The 22,183-nt window shown below is 35.6% G+C and overlaps 1 long non-coding RNA gene across 1 annotated transcript; it reads left to right on the top strand.

The window, feature by feature from the left end:
* Positions 1–18,713: 18,713 nt before the first annotated feature.
* On the top strand, positions 18,714–19,437 carry LOC149561203 (uncharacterized). Its single transcript, XR_016363413.1, has 2 exons — positions 18,714–18,878; positions 19,142–19,437. It is a non-coding gene; the product is annotated as an uncharacterized LOC149561203 (long non-coding RNA).
* The last annotated feature ends 2,746 nt before the right edge of the window (positions 19,438–22,183 follow it).

The following is a 22,183-nucleotide window of genomic DNA, read 5'->3' as shown; positions in this document are numbered from 1 at the left end:
GAACCCTATCCGTAATCATAATAATCCTAATTCTAATCATATACTTAAACTTATAATATCTTCTTTAGTAATTTAAATCTTAACTTATCATTTAACAATTGTTATGAATTGCTAATAGAACTTTTCTTCCCTCTATATCTCTATGTTGGAATGCGTTATATTAATTGCATTTTCTAATTATGACCAAAGCCTTTTTACTATTAGAAAGCTTCATATTATATTAATCACATCTTTATAATTACTTTTGGATGTTTACTTGTCTTCCACCTATGAACTACTCTTGGCTCATCCAAACATTAGCCTTAGTAGTTTCAATGATTAATAAAATATGTTTTCCTAATTCTGATTTGTAGGTGGAAGCAACTTCATAAATTATCATTTTTCTTAAGGTGTTTTAATGAGTTTCTAGATATAAACCTTAATCATAAATCTTAATTATAAACCTTAATCATAAATCTAAATATACAAGGGTGAGTGAGTAGCCGAGTTGGTGTGAAGGCGAGTCGTGAGGCGTAGTGTTAGGCTAATGATCCCGGTGCTACGCATCAACTCCGGTTCGAGTCACGCTAGGTTTACCACAAACCCTTTTAAGGGTGAGTGAGTAGCCGAGTTGGTGTGAAGGTGAGTCGTGAGGCGTAGTGTTAGGCTAATGATCCCGTTGCTACGCATCAACTCCGGTTCGAGTCACACTAGGTTTACCACAAACCCTTTTGGTACAATACTTTTCTTTTCTTTTAGGATATTTAATTAATTCACATTTTTCCTTGTACATTAAGTCCATGAGTCAGGATGGAGTCTCTGAGAAGCGTTGGCTGCCGGCTAGGCTAGGGTTTTTCCCCTAGCCTGTTCTTGGTGTTTGATCTTTACTATTTTTCTGTTTTGTTTGGATTGTTAGCTACTGGACATAATTTGCGTCGGTGTTTTTGGAGATCTTCTGCAGTCAATTTTGGATTGGGGGTTTTATTGTTTGCATGGCAGGGCCTGGGATTTCTTCTCCGTCGGTGAGAACGGATGGTTCTTCTCCAACTATGCATTCAATGCGATCTGAATCGTTTTATTCAGGGGAGAGCTCCAAGCTGAAAAAAGTTAATGGTTGTCTTTCGCGTAGCCATGATTGCCCTGTTCTAGTTATTCCTCCAATGGCTGTAATGGAGGACATTGATTATTGGACCAAGCATGCTTTGATATGAAAATTTCTTGGAATCCGGATTTCCCTATCCGCTCTTGAGGCATGGATCCGCCGCTCTTGGCAGGTGGAAGGCGATATGGAGATTATGTTGGCAGGGAATAGTTATTTTTTTGGTTGTATTCTCTTGCATGTCTGATCATGATCGTGTTTTTGAAGGAGGCCCTTATTTCTACAACAATGTGGGGTTATTTTTCAAACCTTGGCATTCAGGTTTTAATTCTGCTGAGGATCTCCCTTCAACAGTGCCAGTTTGGGTTCGCTTGCCTCGTCTTCCCTTGGAATTTTGGCGTGAAGACATCCTTCGACAAATTGCTACTTTTTTGGGGAAGCTAGCTGTGATCGCACATCAAACCCTCGATAAAAAGGTTATTTCTTTTGCTAGAATTTGTGTTGAAATTAATTTGAATAACCCATTACCAGATTCTTTGGAAATTTGTCTGGGGGATTCTTCTTGGGTGCAGCAGTTAGATTATGAATCCCTCCCTTTCCATTGCCAGATTTGTCATGAGTATGGTCATTTACTATGGCAGTGCCCCCATAACTCGAGTTTCAAAGGAGTGGATCGATCTATAGCTGGAAATGCTAGTGGTTTGGCAGATACTACAGGGAAAGGACAATCTCAAATGGTTAATACTACCAAGGGGATGAATCCACAAGATGCTACAGGTAAGGGTAAGGCTCCAATGCAGGATAAGGATGGATTTACCCCTGTTCATCCTCGAGCTAAGGGATGTGGTCAAAAGAGGCCTTTGAAAGAAAGATTATCTGATTCAGGTTTTAACCGTTTTAAGGTGCTGGATAGTATGGTTCTAGAGGAGGGTATTCCTCCTCCTATCTCTTCTGATCCAGCTTGCCCAGATGAGAGATCTATTCCTAATGATGCTTGTGGGGCATCTCAAGTTGTAGTATATCAAAATTGTGAGGTTCCTATAGCTCCTATGACAGCGGCTCTGGTGACTCCTGCAGTGTTGGAAGATGATGATGTTGTTTTGGCTGACTTGGTTAAGGATGTGCTACCATCAGGTAAGGGCAAGGGATCTCCTCTCCCCTTGGGGTTGCTGCCTCGACCCTTTAAGTGGGCTTCTTCTTCTCCCCCTCTAAGGAGTGGGCGCAAAACAGACCAAGAGAAGATTAAACTCACAGGAGATATATTGATTGAGTCTGGTTCAGTGAAACCTTTGGATTCTCATTTCCCCAAATCTACCCAATGATGATTATTCTCTCATGGAATGTAAGGGGGTTGAATAGCATCCCTAGACAAAAGGCTATTCATAACTTGGTGGTTGATCATAGTCCTGATGTTTTTTGTATCCAAGAGACTAAGCTCTCTGTGGAGTCTATGGTCCAACATGCCTCTAGTATTTGGTCTCGTGGCCAATGCCAGTGTGTTGGGGCAACAGGAAGTGCTGGTGGTTTAGCTATATTTTGGGATCCTCAAAAAATTTCTCCTCTTGGTTGGATGTCTTCTCGCTCAGCTCTCTCTATGGTAGCTTCTGCTCTAGACTCAGGAGAGGTAATCATGGTTACTAATGTGTATGCACCTGTTGATCTTGTGGGAAAGGAGGAACTTTGGGAACATATTCAATATGTTAGAAATTGTCATCCTTATCATCCTTGGGTGTTAGCAGGGGACTTCAATTCAGTTTTAAGTCTGGAAGAGAAGCATGGTGGTTTGGCTAGATTGGGGCCTTCTTCTGCTCTTCTTTGGAAACACATATCTCTTTTGCATCTCTCTGATGTTAAGCCTTCTAATGGCCTCTATACCTGGAATAATCGCAGGACTGGTGTTGCTGCTATCTCAGAACGCCTGGATAGATTTCTTGTTTCTTGCTTCTGGCTTAGTGGCACCCTTTCTATCTCTTCAGAAATCCTTGATTGGAGGGGTTCAGATCATTGGCCAATCAAATTTTCCGCTATAGGGGCTTATGTTCTGAAGCATCCTCCTTTTAAGTTCCAGTTAATGTGGCTTCGTGACTCCTCTCTTCATGATTTTGTTTTTTGTTGGTGGAAAGATGGTGCCCCTGCATATGGTACTGCAATGTTCTCATTTTCTAAAAGGCTTCAATATGTTAAAAGGCAGATCAAGATATGGAATAGGGAATGCTTTGGGAATCTTCACTTTATGAAGAGGCTTGCTCAAGAAAATCTTGATGTCATCACAAGGGAGATTAGAGATCGAGGTTTCTCGGAGGATCTTGGCCAGGCTGAATCCCTTGCTTCTAGAGCTCTAGAAGAATGGGAACTTCGAGAGGAAATTTTTTGGAAGCAAAAGGCTCGAGTTGATTGGCTCCAGGAAGGCGATCGAAACACTGCCTTTTTCCATAAAATAGTGCAATCTGGCTGGAATCAAAGCACTATCTCTTCTTTGGTTAATTCTCAAGGTATCCAACTGAATTCCTTGCTAGCTTTGTTCCAGGAGGCTATTTCGTACTTCTCTACCCTCTTCCCTGAGGACTCTCCTCCTGCTGATAATGAAGAAAATATTATTTTGTCCTATATTCCTTCCCTTATCACTCAGGAAATGAATGATTATCTCATGCGTCCTATCTCTTTGGAAGAGCTAGAGGCGGTGGTCTTTGGCATGCCTAAGGGGAAGGCTCTTGGTCCTGATGGTTTTTCGGTTGAATTCTTTCAGGAATTTTGGGACATCATTAATCATGATTTTTTGTAGGTGGTTAAAGAATCCTATGCTAGCAAGCAGATGCTTTGAGCTTTGAACTCTACATTCTTGACTCTTATTCCTAAGAGAGAGGGTGCTAATCAATTGGAGTTTTTTAGACCAATTGCCTTATGTAATGTGGTCTACAAAGTTATTACTAAGCTGATTGCTGAGAGACTGAAAAGGTGGCTTCCCATTATTATCTCAAAAGAACAAGGTGGTTTTGTTGCTGGAAGACAAATTTTGGATGGGGTGGTTATTGCTACTGAGGCTATTCACTCTATGGCTACTTCAAGGGAGAGAGCCATGTTTGTTAAGCTGGATATGGCTAAGGCCTACGATAGAGTTAAATGGAGCTTCCTAAGGAGTATTCTTCTTTCTTTTGGATTTAGCTCTGACTGGGTGAGTTGGATTATGAGTTGCGTTACTTCTGCCTCTTTTTCTATTCTTATTAATGGTCAACCTTCACAACTATTTGGTGCTTCTAGAGGCCTCCGCCAGGGTGACCCTCTCTCCCCATATCTATTCATCATCATGGCTGAAGGCTTGGGTAGATTCATTAAGCATCAGGTGTCCCAAAATTCTATTCAAGGCTGGCGGTGGGGTAATGGCTTACCTTCTCTTTCCCATCTTCAATTTGTTGATGATTCTGCTCTTGCCAGTCTTGCTAGGATCAAGGAAGCTGAAGCCTTTCGACATGCTTTGGACATTTATTTGGCAGCTTCAGGCCAGAAAGTTAATGAGCACAAATCTTTCATTTACTTTTTTAACACTCCTGATTCTATTCAGCACAGGATTGTTGGTATCCTATGGTTTCAGATAGGTTCACTTCCTTTGACTTATCTTGGCATTCCTATTGCTATTTCTAGGCAGCCACGTCTCTTCTGGAAAAATTTGATTACCAAGCTTCATGATAAGGTAAATCATTGGACTCATAGATGGCTTTCTACTGCTGCCCGGGTTACTCTTCTTCAAGCTGTTATCCAAGCTCTTCCTACTTATAGAAGCATGGTTCATGTTGCACCTATTTACTTTCTCAAGGATTTTGATGCTCTTTCTCGACAATTCCTTTGGAGTGGTAATTTGCGTAGTACTAAATGGAGCTTGGTTAATTGGGCAACTGTTTGTAGGCCTAAAAAGGAGGGTGGTCTTGGTCTTCGTTCTGCTCTATTGAGTAGACAAGCTTTGGCTACTAAACTTTATTGGCGATGGTGCTCTGGACAGCATCAACTTTGGGCTCGTATTATCACTCATAAATATTTTCATGGTGCTGATCCTTGCTCGGTTTCTGCACTTCCTCTTGAAGGTCGTGGCTCAATGGTTTGGCATACTTTGAAGACAGGTGCGATGTTGGTGAAGAGGGGTCTGTTCTGGATATGTAAAGGAGGTTCTCAGGCTTTGTTTTGGTCTGATGCTTGGGATGGATTCCCTTCCATTTTATCCATATACCCTCATCTTCAGCCTCTTTGTGACTCTTCTCTGGCCGTTGGATGGGATAAAGTGGCTCATTACAAGACTCCTTATCAATTGGGACCTGTTGTTGGTTATAGATGGAAGCATTCCTCTGATTGGCCTCCTGGAGGTACAGACATGGATCATCAGGAGCTTTCTCAAATTCTGGCCTCTAGAGAGTGTTCCTCTTTGCTTGGTCCAGATGTATTGGCTTGGTGCGGTACCTTGTCTAGTAAATATCATGTCTCTGCTGGGTATCAGGAGATAACTAGACAATTATTTGGGGATGCTGAGGTCCCTTGGTGGAAGCAAGTCTGGAATAAAGTTTCTTGGTCCAAGTGCAATTTTTTCATGTGGCTAGTGGCTCACAACCGTTGTCTTACCTGGGATAATCTTTGTAAACATGGATTTCAGGGCCCCTCTTATTGTGTTTTGTGTGGTAATGGAGAGGATTCTATCTCCCATCTTTTCTTCCATTGCTCCTATTCTACTCAGATATGGCACCTTTGGTGGAGCGCTTGGGGTTGCTCTTGTCGGCATTCTTCCTCTTTGCCTGAGTTCTGGGCTCGCTTGGGTAGTGCTCCCTCCAAGTCTTCTTCTCTCCATGCTGCTTGGATTGCTGGCCCATCTTTCATGCTTTGGCATATCTGGTTGGAGAGGAATCGTCGCATATTCCAAGATGTTCGACTTGGTGTTTTGCATCTTTGGTGGAAAATATCACATTCTCTCCAGGAAACTATTCTTGTGAAGTGTGAGCTTGATGGGGGTATGGATCCGGTTGATCTTGCTATCTGTAATCGCCTCAATTTTCATCTGCAAGATGGGGTTGTGGCTCATAGGTTTCCTTCTATGTCCAGGTAGCTTCACCATTAGAGGAAGGGTCGGGTTAATCGGGATGGGCACTGGACTCCTCCTCCCTATGGAGTTTTGAAAATTAACACTGATGGTTCTTCTTGTGGGAATCCTGGTCCGGCTGGTATTGGCGAAGTGGCTCGTTGTAGTTCTGGGAATGTTAAATTTTTCTTCTCAATTCATAAGGGTGATTATACTAACAATCTCATGGAAGCTCAAGCTATTTTATATGCTGTGGAACAGTGTTTCTTGTGGGGATGGAGTAAGATTATTTGTGAGTCTGATTCCCAGGTGGTGGTGAACATGCTTTCTTCGCAAGAGCTTGAGGATGTTAGTTGGCAGCTGGCCACTGTTGTTAAGCAAATTCTTTTCTTCTCTTCCTCTTTTCATTTCATTAGGTTCAAGTATATTCCGCGAGAATGGAATAGACCTGCTGATTGTTTAGCCAAATGGGCTTCTAGTCATGATCTGGGTTGGAATATTAGGGATAGGGGGCAACTGTCCTTTGAGATGGTGCAAGAATTTGATGATCTTGTTGCTCAGGATCAAGCTCCTTGTTGAGCTCTCCTTGTTGTATTCCTTTCTGTCTTAATAAATTTTTACCCCTCTTTTTGCAAAAAATAAATCTAAATATACACCTTAATTATAAAATCTAAAGTATAATACTTATCCTATTTATATTACAGAATTGAATACAAATCCTAATACTAGATCCTAATCTTAAATGTTAAATGTTAAACTCTAACCTTATATGTAAATCATAGTTAAGGTCAAGATTAGGGTTTAACATTTAAGCTTAATATGTTTATTTAGAATTATGAGAAGGGCTTAGCACTTATGATTATTTTTAGGATAAAGGTTTAGCATTTAGGATAACTTAGTTAGGCTAAGGGTTAAGAATTTAGGATAAAGGTTTAGGATAAGGGTTAGACTTGAGATTAGAATTTAAAACTTAATGTTAAGGTTTAATATTTTGTATTATTAGGCACATGGTTTACCATTTAAAGTATAATTTTAACATTTATAATTAGGGATGAGATTATAATATCATTGACAACTATAGTTTAGTATTTGAAGAGTTTAGATTTTTCCATTTTAAATTATAATTTACTATAACCTAGGGTTATTGCTTAGGTATGGATCGAATATTTAGTATTTAATACTTTAGATATATGTAAATCTTTTAGGATTAGGGTTAGTGTTTTAATAAAAGTTAGAGATTTTATTTAAGGGTTAGGATTTAGGGACAGGGTTAGGATTAGGAATATTAATATTTAAGATAAAGGTTAAGCATTTAGGATAATAGTTTATCATTTAAGGTTAGGATTATGGTTTGACATTTATAATTAGTACTTGGTTCTTAGGATACTTATTTAATTTTTTATATTAGGGTGTAGGTTTTAGCAAATTAAGATTATGGTTAGGATGATAGTAAGGGTTATGATTAGAGTTTTGGTTAAAATTGGGATTATAGTTAATCCTAAATGTTTTCCCTTAATCCAAAACTATTAGTGTAAATTGTATGTTTAATACTTGAACCCTAACCCTAACCATAATAATAACCTTGATGTAAAGTAAGGGAGTACATTATGTAATGCCCAGCCAAGGGATCCAAAGAACTAACCTAAAGTTTTACTCATCAAGCAATAACATGTACAATAATTTACATTAAAACATAAGAGATTGCATTCCTTATGATTCCTTACCAATCACATTTGCATTTCATTTTTAAATAATTATAAGTACTAGAAGTAAAATAAATAACACATCCACCTGAAAGAATAAGTACAAGTTTAATCCATTTAAATAATATACATTTGTTCGAAATGCCACTTAGCTTTAGTTTAGAATGCACAATCATCCACTGTACATGTCACAGGGTATGAAAGGCTAAAAGAATATACATTTATAAAATAGTTTACATCATCCATTTTCGATCCATGAAACAAAGTACAATACAATAAGTGAATTCATTAAATACGAAGTTTTGTGTTTAGATCCCTTGGTGAGGTGTTACGTGATTAAATATGTAGTTATATGTTTAGGATTTTATTGTATAGTTATGGTTAGGTTGAGGTTAAAGGCTTACTAATATAGTTAGTTTTAATTTCTTTGTTATATGGTTTACAAACTAATCTATAATTAATCACTATTTATTTGAAATAAATATAAAATATTGAATGTAATTACATTTTTAAACAATGAATTTACATCTATCTAATCATTCAACATTGTAATTTACATATTAAATACATTTCAAAACATCTAAAATAATAATTTTTAAATGAACATTTATGAAACTATTATTTAAATTAACAAATACAATAATATAAAGATAATACTCATTAATAATGTTAATTTACAATTTTATGTATGTAAAAACTGGAAAAAAAAAAAAAAAAACAATAAATTAACGATACATATAAAACGTAAAACTGAAAAAAATTAAATAAAATAGTACAAAACAATATAAAATACCTAGTATGTCAGAAAATAGCAGTAGGGGGGTTGGTAAAGGTCAAAAATGGGCTCCCATATTGCTCTGAAATCGGGCTTCCATTTTCCAAATGATAAAAATGACTCCAAAAATGCAAAAAAGGGGCATTTGTAGTTTTCCAAAATCAGGTACCCGATTTGTTCAAAATCGGGTGCCTAATTCTTAAGTAGTTTGGGCACCCGAGCCATGATTTAGTTTTTGAAAAGTGGATTGGGTGCCCAAAGCAAGATTTTAGAAATGAGTACTTGATTCTATGAAAATCGAGTACCCATTTTTGAGAGGTCCAATTCTACCAATTTGACTTCTGTGGAATTGTTACCCAACTTTTTGCTCTTACCCGTTTCTTTCATTGATGATTTAAGTAGAATAAAATGGGTTTATTTCCTTAGGAGTAAAGCTGATTTTTTTACTCATTTCAAAGAATTTAAAGCAATGGTTCAGTTGTAGACTAGAAAGAATATAAAGTGTTTGAGAATTGATAATGCTGGTGAATATTTCTCTAATGATCCTAATATATTTTGTAAAGATTGTTGTATTAAAGAGAGAAGACAACATCATATTCTCCATAGTAGAATGGAGTAGCAGAAAGAATGAATAGGACCTTGATGGAGAAGGCTAGGAGTATGTTGAGAGGAGTTGGACTGGAACAAAAGTTATGGGCTGAAGTTGTAGCCACTAATGGCTACCTAAGAAATAGGTCTCCTACGTCAACACTTGTTGATAAGAAACCAATGGAAGCATGGTCAGGCCACAAGCCTTTAATTAGACATTTGAGAGTGTTTGGTTGTGAGGTAGATACTCATGTGGCAAAGGAGAAGCAAACAAAATTGGAAAACAAAACTGTCAAAAGTATATACATCGTATATAGTTATGGTGTGAAAGGATACAAGCTTTGGGATCTTATTGAATGAAGAGTATTTTATTCCATAAGAGTTATCTTTAGAGAACTAATAGAAGAAGAAAAAAGATGTGATTCAACTTCTTGTTATACCTGAGAAAGTTGAGTCAACACCCTTAGAAAGACAAGATGTTTAGGAGAGCTCTACGAGTTTATAATCATCAAAAGAAGAGGGAGAACCTAAATCTGAACTAGGTCCTTTTTCAAGGTCTGGTAGATAGAGGAAAGCACCAGAAAGGTATGAATATTCTCGTGATGATTAGAGGTGTATATTTACTTTGAATATTAATATTGATGAACCAAGATCTGTAGAAGAGGCTCTTGGTATAAATGATTCAAAGTCCTAGAAAATAGCCATGTATGAAGAGGTGACATCTCTTAAGAAGAATGACACATGGAAACTTGTACCATTTGCTAAAGGGTAAAATCCCATTGGTTGTAAATGGGCATTCAAAAGAAAGATGGGTTTAGATGGAAGCATTTAGAAGTACAAAGCATGTTTGGTTGCAAAAGGTTACTCCCAGGTTGCAAGAATTGATTATGGAGAAAAAAATTCTCATGTAACAAACATGACATCCATTCAATTTTTACATTCTATTGTAGTAGCTTATGATCTAGAATTTGAGCAAATGGATGTGAAGATATCTTTCCTTCATGACAATTTGGAGGAAGAAATTTATATGACATAGCCAGAGCAGTATGTGCTAAAAGGTTAAAGTCATTTGGTATGTAAGCTGAAGAAATCCTTGCATGGTTTTTTAAAAATTCCAAAGATGTGGTACCATAAGTTTGATACATATGTATTGAGTTTCTTATTTGTGCAGTCAAAGTCTAATAATTGTCTATATTTCAAGTTTGATGGTGATAATTTCCTGGTTATTTCCTTATATGTTGATGACATGTTGTTTATTGGAAAAGGAAAAGGTTTGATTGCATATTAAAATATCATCTCTCAAAAATTTTTGAAATGAAATATCTTGGTGTAGCAAGGAACATTGTCTAAATGGAGATTATAAGAGATAGGAAAAAAATATAAAGGTTTGGCTAGGCCAGAGTAAGTATGTTGGTACTATTTTGAGAAGATTCAATATGTAGGATTCCAGACCATTGAGTGTTCCTATTACTATGGGAATAAATATTTATATCTCACAATGTCCTAAATCACCATTGGAGATGGAAGAGATGAGTTGAGTACCATACTAGAGTGTTGTTGGAAGTTTGATGTATGCTATGGTTTGTACAAGTCCAAACATTTCCCAAGTAGTGGGAGTACTTTCTCATTACATGTTTAATCCTAAAAGAGCACATTAGGATGACGTAAAAAGAGTCTTTAGATAATTGTAGGGTACCTTAGAGTACTCTATATATTTTCATGGGAGTGGAAACAAACATTCCTTGGATATTCAAGGCTATGTGGATTCAAACTTGGTATGCAATGTTGATAGAAGAAAATCCACCAATACATATGTGTTTACATTATTCAGTGGCGCAATCAATTGGATGAGCAAGCAATAGCCTATGGTTTCTTGGACCACTATAGAGGTAGAGTATATCTCAGCTACTCATGCCTACAAGGAACCCATCTAGCTTAGGAGATTGTGTTTAGATATAAAGTTCAAATAGGGTGCAATGACAATTTATAGTGATAGTTAGAGTGCAATATACCAGTGAAGAACCTAATATTTCATGCTAGGAACAAGGACATTGATGTACAATATCATTTTGTGAGAGATATGTTCAAGGATGGCAAGGTGAAGTAGGAGAAAGTAGAAACTTTGGTAAATGTTGTTGATGCATTAACTAAACCTGTAAGCACAGAGAAATTCAAATGGTGTTCAGAGTTTATGGTCCTCTTAGCCCCTAGAAATTAAGTCCATGACACTTTGGATCTCCTAACTCTTGTAAGGTGTTTGAAAAGTGGGAGAATGTTGAGAAACATTTGCCTCAACCTTGTAATATTTTTCTTAAAAAATCTAGAATTTGTTTGTGGTAGTTTTCCACATGTTTATGTGTTGGAAAAAGGTGTATGAGTTGTTAAAAATGTGCCTTGTCCCTAGTAAAATATAGGTGGGCTATTTTCAGAGTATAAATAACTCATTACATGAATTATATGAGGGTCTAAAGTAGGGGACAAAATTATGGACAAGAATACTATTTTAGCTTAGTTATTTTCCCATTTTGGAGTTACAAATGTCAAGAATGGGTAACATGTGGCATGTTTATTTTTCCCAAGGTTTTATAAAACCACAAGTGGTTTCCAGGTTGTAAAATCACTATATAAGGAGGTCTTGGGGAGGATTTTGATCATTGAGTTCTATTTGCAAGACTGGATGCTAGAAGGTGTCTCTCCGAGCTCAAATTGTGATGATGTGATCCTATAAGAACTTGCATTGGTAGTGTATTATAAACATCTTGATTTGGTAATACATTATGTAGGTTCTAGATGATGGGGTTTTTTTCTGGGAAGGGTTTTTGCATGGTAATCATTGTGCTATGTACTTATTGTGATGTTTCATTTATGCATGTATATTTGTCGATTAAAATCATATAATAATAGTTTGTTGAATTTGCATAATTGTCCTCTCAAGATTAGTGTAGGAAGCAATTTCATGCACCTTTTCTTCCTTAGATTATCTACAACAACCTTCGTACTCTAAAAAGGTTGTTCAAAAACCAAAACTATAATTCACACACATTTTTTTCCATTGTCTTGGTACTCGGTTATGAAATCTTACATATTTCTAAGAATGAACATCAATAACAAGAGTATTACAAGTTTAGGGACATTCTAAAACAACCTATAGACTGGTCAAAACAATTCTAAGAGTAGCTAAGGAAAAATTCTCACTCACTTACCAACTTCTATGCAAATTTAATTGGGTTTGGAACTCTTACCTAATTTAGAGCATAAATAATAATGAGGAAATAGTGATATTGCTATCATGATTTAACTGTATAGTTTTTGAGTCAAACTCATTGACCCATGTTTCATGAATAGTAATTCACATATGAATCTATCTCTCATGAGAGTAAATGGAAAACTTAACCCCCATATGAATCCATTGATTTGAACCCAATTCAATTAAGTAGTGGTAACCAAGCAACATGCTCCTATGGTTTCAAGTAAGAAACAGTAGGAAAAGGACTTAGTTGGCAAAGGCAAAGAGATCATACCTTCATTAGCTACTAAGAAAAAAAGAAAAGGGATGATAGTTGATGACATCAATCTAGATGAAGAGATTGTGATCCCAAACTAGGACCAATGTAATATATCTACTAAGAAAATGGATATTTTGGGAGAATTATGGAAGAAAAGAGCATCAAAGAAAAGTCTTGGAGGACATCAAAGAAATATTTATGCATGTCCTATCTATACAGGTAAATGAAAAATCCCCAATCATTGATCAATTGATTGATATTGTACATAAATTCAATGAGGATATAGATGGACAAGACAAACTCCTTGATAAAGTTGAAAGGAAATTCGACAATAAAGTGTTAGAGAATGTAGCATAGAAAATAGCCATAGATCATGTAGAATTGTCTACTTTTATTTCTTCTTTAGAATTTATATTATGAATAATGTTGTATCTTTATTTGTAAAGTTGAGTGATACAACTAATTTTACCAAGGAAATAAAAGATAAAGTGGTCAAGCTTGATATGGGGGTAAAAGAACAAACCTGTGTTACCCTTTTATAAAGGAAAATGCTAACAAAAGTATAATTGTTCATCTTCAATTACATAAAACTGGTAGTATTATTTAGAATTTGATAATGAAGTAAACTAATGAAATGCATGGAAATGGATGAAGTTTAGGATTATATTTTTTAATAGTTATTTGAAACAAGAATTAATATATATTCCTATTTTTTAAAGACAATTTTTTACTTGTTGAAAAACACTGAAAATTAGGGGTCTAGTTCTCACCACAAAACTATATGGAAATAAACGTATTTCCCTTCGATCTTATATTATGTTATAGATAACATATATAGCTAGAAAAATTTAAAATTAAAATTGGCTTTAGACCTATAATTTATCTTTTATATTGATTCAAATTTCAACTCACCCAAAATCGACAGTTTTCATCTCCCACCACATTTTTTAAAACAAATCTATTCCAACCAAAAGAAAAATTATACATTCTTGAAGAGGACTCTCTTCTCTGGAATGTCATGTGATTTTTAATGTTTTTTTATATGATTTAATATTTTTTCCTTTCTCAAAATTGACATTTTCTTTATTGTTAAAATATGTACTTGTAGAACTTTTTAATTACAATATACCATATCTAATTAAAACACTATAAATTCTATATGAGAATATTCTTGACTTTTGAGTCTATAAAATGGTTTTTATATGTTATTAAAAAAATATCATAAAAAATAGTAAGAGTTATTGAAATGTCCATTTTTTGAAATAATTTTAGTTTTTTAGTAATTGGATACAAACTAGTATAAAACATGTATTTAATAGACATTTCCAATTAGAAAAGTGTGAGACCATATATAACTTAGCTAGAATGAGTTCTTTTAGATCATATGTTTGAATAAAATTGATTTTAAATAGAAATATTCAAACTCAAACATTCTGATAAGTTAGCCTAAAAAGAGACATAGCTTTGTACTTTTAGCCATGGACTTGAATGCTAGTGCTAGTCAGTTGGCACTCAACCCAAGTTCCAATTCAAATCATTCTGCAAAAACTAAATTTCTAACAGATCTCCAAGTAGAGCTACTAAGAGAAGAAGCCATAATGAGAGCAACTCTAGTAGATATACAAAGTATGATACTTCCCCATATGGACATTATGCAAAGGCACTAGTTTTGGACACAAACATTTCAGTGGCAAATCACAGCTTGGAGTTATCAATAGACTTTAGATTGAGCTTCACATTCTAAAGGTGCTTCAGGATAACCAGCAAAGACTATGTCTTTGATTTTGAAGGTACATCATGATTTTCTCTCTCATTTTTGGCACAACCTAGTAAAATTTTGGCATTTGTAACAAAAACAAGGGGGAAAGTATGTAAAGGGGAAAAGTATATGCATATAAAGAGAGAAAGCATGTATAGAATAAAGGAAACATGTACAGTAGAAACATATGTAAAAAGAAGCTATACAAAAAAAAAATTGAAAAATCAAAAATAGAGTTTTCAATTCAAATTGAGTTGCAAAGTCTTTAGGGAAAACCGAGCTACAAAACAAAGCATACTCAAAGAGGGAGTTTGATGGAAGAATTTTGATTTCAGATTTTGAGCATGATAAGTGTTTTTGTCACTAATGCCAAAGGGCAAGATTTTTAATCTAATGGCAAGACATATTGTCAATTAGTGCCAAAACACTTAGTCATTATGGGAAGCCAATAGTAATCGATCTACTTAATGAACGCAGCTAATAGTGTTAACCTAGCATAAAGGATGAAATGTCAATCAAGTTGATAGTTCCCACCAAGCTGTATTGTCAACTAAGTTGACAGTATCTACCGAGATCTAGTGTGAACTGAGTTAGTAGAGTATTCTTATTCCAAGATGATAATCAAGCTAGCAAAGTAGTGTGAACCGAGTTAGCAGTGTCTACTAAGTGATCAGCATGAATCAAGCATCCAGTATCAACCGAGTGCCAAACTTAGCCAAGGTGATAGTGTTGCCCAAATATTTTTAGTATCATCTGAGTAAGCCATTAGACATGCGTTATAGCATTGAGTTGACTTGGTAATTATTTTTGGAACTATTTATGTTGTAGCCAACCTATGATGATATTATTTGGATGGATATAAATAATCCAAATAACACATAAGAGAAGTAATACTATGACTTAAAGTACATTGTCTATAAGTGAATATGGAAGAGAAGACACTTAGAAGGCCTCAAGCAACATAAGGAAAAGTAGAGAGTCATCTATCACAATTAGATGATTGGTTTACTTCAAAGGATCTTCATCAATGATTAGAGTTGCATATTAGAGATCAATCCACTAATTCATCCTAACTAACACATCAGTCCTAAATTCTTTAACATGGTGCACCTCAAGGTAAACTTTACGAAACCCCCATCTAGAAAAGGATATAAAATATTGGCGAATGTTTCATTATTTTAAAAAACAGAATTATTGCTATTGATGAATCACTCAATTTGTATTATTTTAAATATTATGTATATTTGTGATTATTTTGGAATCATAATTTTTGTCTAGAAAATATTGAGGAATCTCGATAATATTAGGAAGTTCAATAATCACCATGGAATATTACAAATCAAATTTAAACATGTTTTGCCTCATGGAATATTATGAGGATCCTTACATCAATTGCAAACACTAAATAGTTGTGATATGTCCCTAGAGTAACTACTAATTATTATAATTATTAGTAATTTAATTTTGATTTCTCCAATAATATATAATATTTAGGTGAATCAAATCTAATCAAGTATCAAATATTGTAGCAAATCTTTAATTTGTTAATAAAATAAATTATTGAGCAATTTTAAATATTTTAGAACTAAATTTTATAAAAATGTGATGATTTAGGTTGCATTAAATCTTAAATTATTAGCCCAAAATTTCTAAGATTAGCTAATTAGCAAATATTAGCCACTAAAATATACCTTGGTGGACATAAGAGTCCTTTGTAGAAATTCCTAATAGAGTACATACTTAATTTTATTGTATAAATCCTTTCATAAGGTGGACCTAGTAGTCCTTATTACTCTTAATCGAATAGATCACTAGAAGTGGTCATTGGTAAGCCTTAATAGGAAAACTTTATTACTACAGTAGTGAAGCATTGTGGGTGTCTTCCCCACCCTAGTTTTACCTTCTATTTGGATGGTTTCTTGGTTACCAGATATTGTGTTATGGTGTTGTTACTTTATTGCTCTATGTTCCATGCATTCAAGTAGATTAGATAGCATACCAAGAATCTTCCGCCCCTCAGCATACTCCCTTCCCACCTCAATAGAAAAGGGATCCACCTCAATGGAAGCAAAAAGAGGAAAGATCACAACACCAATGCTGGGGAAGAGATACTTCCAAGAATTTGTGCTATGACTAATGGTAGCTCAACTACCTTCCTGTACAATATAGCTTACCTCCACCTCCAAAATCATAAGATTGAACTCCACCTCTAAAGGAGATAATCTCCCTATGAAAAAGGCCCTAGAAGAAGCAAGCAAAAAACTCCACATCCGCTACCTAGATGAGCTCAAAAAATCACTTGGACACTCCTCCACATCACATCACCCAAAATAGAGAGTCATTAGTATACCCAATCACAATGGGACCTTACCCATCGATAAAATGAGTGCGACAACATTGCATCTAGTCCCTTCGAACCTATCCCCAAATAAATACCCCACCTCAATAGGGGTAGGCTTCACCTCCATAGAATCCAAACAAGAGGGGTCATAGCCTTGATCCAAATAGGTCCAAAAGGGTGAGGGGCAGAGAGGAGCCCTTGACACAAATCCAAACAAACAAACCCCATTAAAGGAGCACAATAAAATCAAGGTAATGACAAATAGGACCAAAGTGAAGAGATTCACCTTTAAAACCCATAGATGAAGGACTACTTGCATCAATAGAGGGTAAAACCCCCTCTTCTCAACAACCCTTAATTAAAGTGGCTCCTACATCACCAGGGGGAAATTCTTCCCATATTATGCCCCACACTGAGAAAAATAGTGGCCTCAAAAATCCCTCTAAACCAAAGGCAACACATTCCTAATATCCACTATTGAAAAAGAATCATGAACACCTCTTAAAAAACAAAACTCTCATAGGTTGATTCTAAGGGAGGAGAACCAAATCACCCACAAAAAATGGGTCCAAAATCCTAAGCAAGATCGTAGAGTAGAGAAGACAACTCCCACCATCAATAAAGAAATCTATTAACTTTCTGCTAAACTCAACTACTTTTGGAGACCATAACTAGCTCTTGAGAGGAGCGCCAAGGTACCTAGACAAAGGATCATAGGACCACCTCTCTAGATCTTCAACAAAGACAAACACCCACTTAACTCTAAGGGAATGATGCCCACAACAACCAATGCTCCAAACCTTATAGAAACATGGGTGCAAGCTACATGAAGATCTCCCAATGCATGCCCCTAACAGGGAAGCCACCAAAGCTCCAAACCCTAGCATGGCTCTTCCTAGCATAACCAAAGTCCAAAACTCCATCACAAATATGCCTAATATAGCCAAAGTCCAAAATCTCATCATAGATATGCCCAAAATCCAATCTGCCAAGGACAATCCAAGACCACAAAAGGGAGAGCCGCGCATTCCTCATCATTATCATCATCATTATCCTTCTCTTGGTTTCCATTGCAGATATCTAAAACCTTAGCACTACTCCCCTTGGCCTCCATTGTGTTTTTCCCACCTTGAAATGAACATTTTGTGGTGCTATGGATTGGGGATACAATTTATCCCAAAATCCCAATAAATAGCAAGGCACATGCATAAGAGAGTCGTAGAATCAAGGTTTGGGTGAGCAAGATTCCAAACTAACTTGTAACACATCATTTCTTAAATATTTAGAGAACAAAGAGACAAACCGTTGTAACAATAGATTAATAAACACACATAGAAGAGAAACAAAAGGTAAATCAAAAAAGAAAAGAGGTGGATGATAATTTGATTGTGATTTGTGAGGTCTTTATATATATATGTGTGGGCGTGTATATATATAGAGAGAGATAGGGGAAAATTATGACCTTACATAAATATGCATGACACTTATATATTGAAAACAATTAATGAGCTCGTACAACTGACTTTAAAAATTGGGGGGGGGGGGATACTTTTGACATGGTAAAACGTTTTTATTTTCATTTGATAAATCTGATTCTTAAATTCTACCTGACGTGTGTTTGATTGCAGTGAGCAAGGATCGAATACGCAACCTCGAACTCCAGTCTAACGCGCTCCAAGCCGAAATATCCTCGCTTTTTCTTACTTCGTATATTGCATGACGGTGAACGTAGAAATAGCCATTTGGAATGAGTTTGAAAAAGACTAAACGACAGTACGATATTTCATCCTTCTTGGTTAGAAACGTGTTTAAAATATCGCTTTTTCAGTGACAACTCAGTGCAGTTTACTTTTTCCCTCTCCCTATATAAACTGCATAAAACAACCTTACGTAAAGTATATGAAATACTGATAATAATCATTAAACAATCTGTTTGTGAGAGATTACTAAGTATTGGTTTGAAAGCAGGACAGTATGGAGTCCAAGGCGCTCAAAGTGTTGGCCCTTCTTCTCTTGATCACGCTCACCGTTCATGATAATCAGTTTGAATTTTAGCACAATATTTTTTTAAGGTTTTGAACTTTTGATGGTAGTTTCTTTTATGGAAGTTTCGATCTCACTCAATAATATATTATGGTATATTTTCTCATTGTGTTTTGAGTCATTCAATTGTCTATTGTCAGAATGATGTATCAAATAGATATGGTATGAATGAAAAACAATTGTTTTCATAGGCCCTGATTTATTTATTTTATTTTATTTTGACTGACTAGCTTCTTATTATATTGTTTGATAATGATAATAAAAATATGTAGTTGTGAAATTGATGTTACAGGTGTTCAAGGAGGAGGAGATGATAATGTCCATCCTGACTCTTCACGTCCTAGTTGTAGGAACAAATGCCATGGGTGCGATCCATGCAAACCAGTTTTAGTCATAATTCACAGTGAAAGCCCAAGAGATTATTATCCCCAGAAGTGGATGTGTAAGTGTGGTGGCAAATATTATAATCCCTGATCTACAACATTGGAATCAAGACATGAAGAAAGAGAGGATGATAGTTATTAGTCAGATTTGAATAAGATGTAATAATTTATGGAAGAATATAATAGAAATGTAAAAGATTTATCATGTACAGCAAATGTCATATAGTAGCAGTACTTTTTTTTTTTCTTAGTACTGTTGTTAAAAGGGTCTTTTTGTTCTAGTATAATTGATAAATTTAATAGTAAATGAGTATGTTTCAAATAAAATAAGATATAAATAGAAATTTTATTTGATATATTAGCAGTATTGGTTGGTTTTTTAATTTTATAAAAACATTCTTAAAAATTTGTTGTCTAGATAACTTTATGAGAGAGAATTAATTGAGTTAATTAATGGAGAGATGAGGAGAGGAAATAATTATTTTCCACTATTTCAACATTTTCTCTCTCCCCGTATGTTAACTTCTAGAGAGAAGTCCAGGTTTGAGTTTGGGTTTCCTTCTCTCCTCAACAATTTTCTCTCTTCCCATACTACCTTCTCTCTACATACTCAAACTTTTAGAGAGAAGTACAGGTTTGGGTTTGCTTCCTCTCACTCAATCCTTCTCTCTCCACATACTAAAATTCTCTCACTATGTACTCTAACTTTTTGTCCTAATCTTAACCTATACCAAAAATCTAAACAAGAACTAAAGCAAAGGCAAAGAGATTTCTATATGCAAAAGTAGTTGGTGGTTACAGAAAGCAATGGTTGAGGAATAGACACAAAAGAAAGTTTGAAGGATGAGATTTGAAATAGTAAGAAATGTTGCAGATGCCCAACCACCCAAAGCCAGTAAAGCCACGTGAAATTCATTTGACTAAGTATTCGAGTCTTTGGCCTATTACAGATGGTTCCCTGGTCACTTGAAAATCTGTGCACTACTTACCTGCCTGCCAATAGAACAAAGAAACATGCACATAGGTGAAGGAGAGAAGTATCAAACTATTTGATTAAATGCCTAATTTAATACTCTCTGAATGTTTTAAAGTCAATCACTCATGTCCCAATATGAAGGCATCAATTTATTTCAAGATTATAGAGGTCCTTGGGCCATATGATTAGCTTCACTTTAAGTCTAAAATTCTCTAACTTCACATTGCTGGAGTCCACAAAGAAAACAATGTTCGATGCCAAAGTAAGATGAGATTTGAGTGGAGGCACAGTCACAGATAAAGGAGAGTACAAAAAATGTTTGTCTTGACACCACTTCTGATGACTTCATGAGAATGATCACAGATGGGGAGATTAATCATTGAAATATCTACAATTTCATAGTGATAGTTCCGGTAGCAATAGTAATAATGCATGTGAATTAATTGACATTTCTCCACCCGTGACAGCTAAGGGAAGGTATGTGAGTTGTTTCAAGTAATGACAAGTGTAAGAAACATGGTGAAAGCATAGACAAGATAGGTCGCTATTTCATTGAAGGCTGGTCTTAAGCAACCCACAGCATTTAGAATGGTGGTCGGCCATAGAAAAGGTAAATGACTTGTTTGGCAATTTGTCTTTCCACTTCTCTAGTCGTGGCATTTCGTGGAACCATAGATAAGGCATATGAAATGTTTGATCAAATATTTTCAAGTCAATAAAGCCACAAGTATTGGCAAGGCATGTGGAATGTTTGATCAAAGGCCCCCCTCACATATCAGGGAATAGAAGAAAAAGCATAGACAAGACGTGTGCGATGTCATATTGAAAACCAGTCTTATGTAGCTCGCGGCTTTGAATGGGAGATTAACACATAGTTAGAAAAAAGGAATGACACCTCGTGTAATGTCCACATCTACCTCTAGCCTCACTACACAGATATGAAAGTTTTGAAGTCTTCAATTGGGGAACTTGAAGTCTTAGGTGGCACAAGCATGCCGACTGCTTGATTAAATGCCCCTAAACCACTAGCTTCACAAGTTTACTAAAATGGATGCACACATCGCACTTGAAGTGAGATATATTCATAAAGAGAAGCATGGGAGAAGTCGAGTAGACACATCAAAGAATAGTTCAGTGCTATCATAGTCCACTTACTTGAAATGATTTGACCAAATTTTTGAAAGGCAATGTATGCACAAATTCAACAAGTATGCAAAGATACCTAAATATCATGGTTGTCTTGAATAGAAGATGAAGAAATGTTTGATTGGATTCGAGTCATGGTGGAAGCTCAGAATTCCCCATGCCCATGAAAGGTGAAAAAATTAATGATCAACATGATACACAATATGATTGTATCCAATGGATGTAAAGCAGAACAATTCCTCCAACTCTTCAAACATAACTAGGATCCTTCACAATCTAAGGAGAGAGTGATGGCTATAATTTCTAAAAGGTTGATCTCATTAGCAGAAATCTTCATGTATCAAGCTCAAACGATCTAGAAAGATATGAAATGGAGTGATCACCTTAAGATTTTGAACTTTCAAATAACCCAAAATCATTCAAGATTGATGTGTGTGCTATGGCGAGATGAAGTTGTCAATGGAAGATGATCTGGCTATCAAGGTTACTCATGGATAGAGGAAAGAAGCCACATTCATTTTGCAGGCATGACTACCTTAGAGACATTTAACTATTTAGGTGGTGAATTGATGACAAATAAAGAAATGGATAGAAGACTACCTCAGTGAAATCAGCATTGTGGTCTTTTTTTTGAAGTAGATTTTTAATTACCTTATATTGAAAAGTGGCATGTGTCACTTATTGTAACTGGAGTTAGGATCTAGAGTTTTTATTGATATGAGTTAGAGTTAGAGTCTGTTTTAAAATGCATGCCAAATTCAAAACTCTAACTTTTTGAGTGGTTATGAACCCAAAAAGTTAGTTAAGCTAGAATAGCTCTAAGTTCAGG

Source organism: Cupressus sempervirens, chromosome 4 (genome assembly GCF_028749045.1).
Source record: "Cupressus sempervirens isolate cs-2001-9-10 chromosome 4, ASM2874904v1, whole genome shotgun sequence".
In the NCBI taxonomy this organism is placed as follows: domain Eukaryota; kingdom Viridiplantae; phylum Streptophyta; class Pinopsida; order Cupressales; family Cupressaceae; genus Cupressus; species Cupressus sempervirens.
This window is presented reverse-complemented; position numbering and strand designations above follow the sequence as displayed.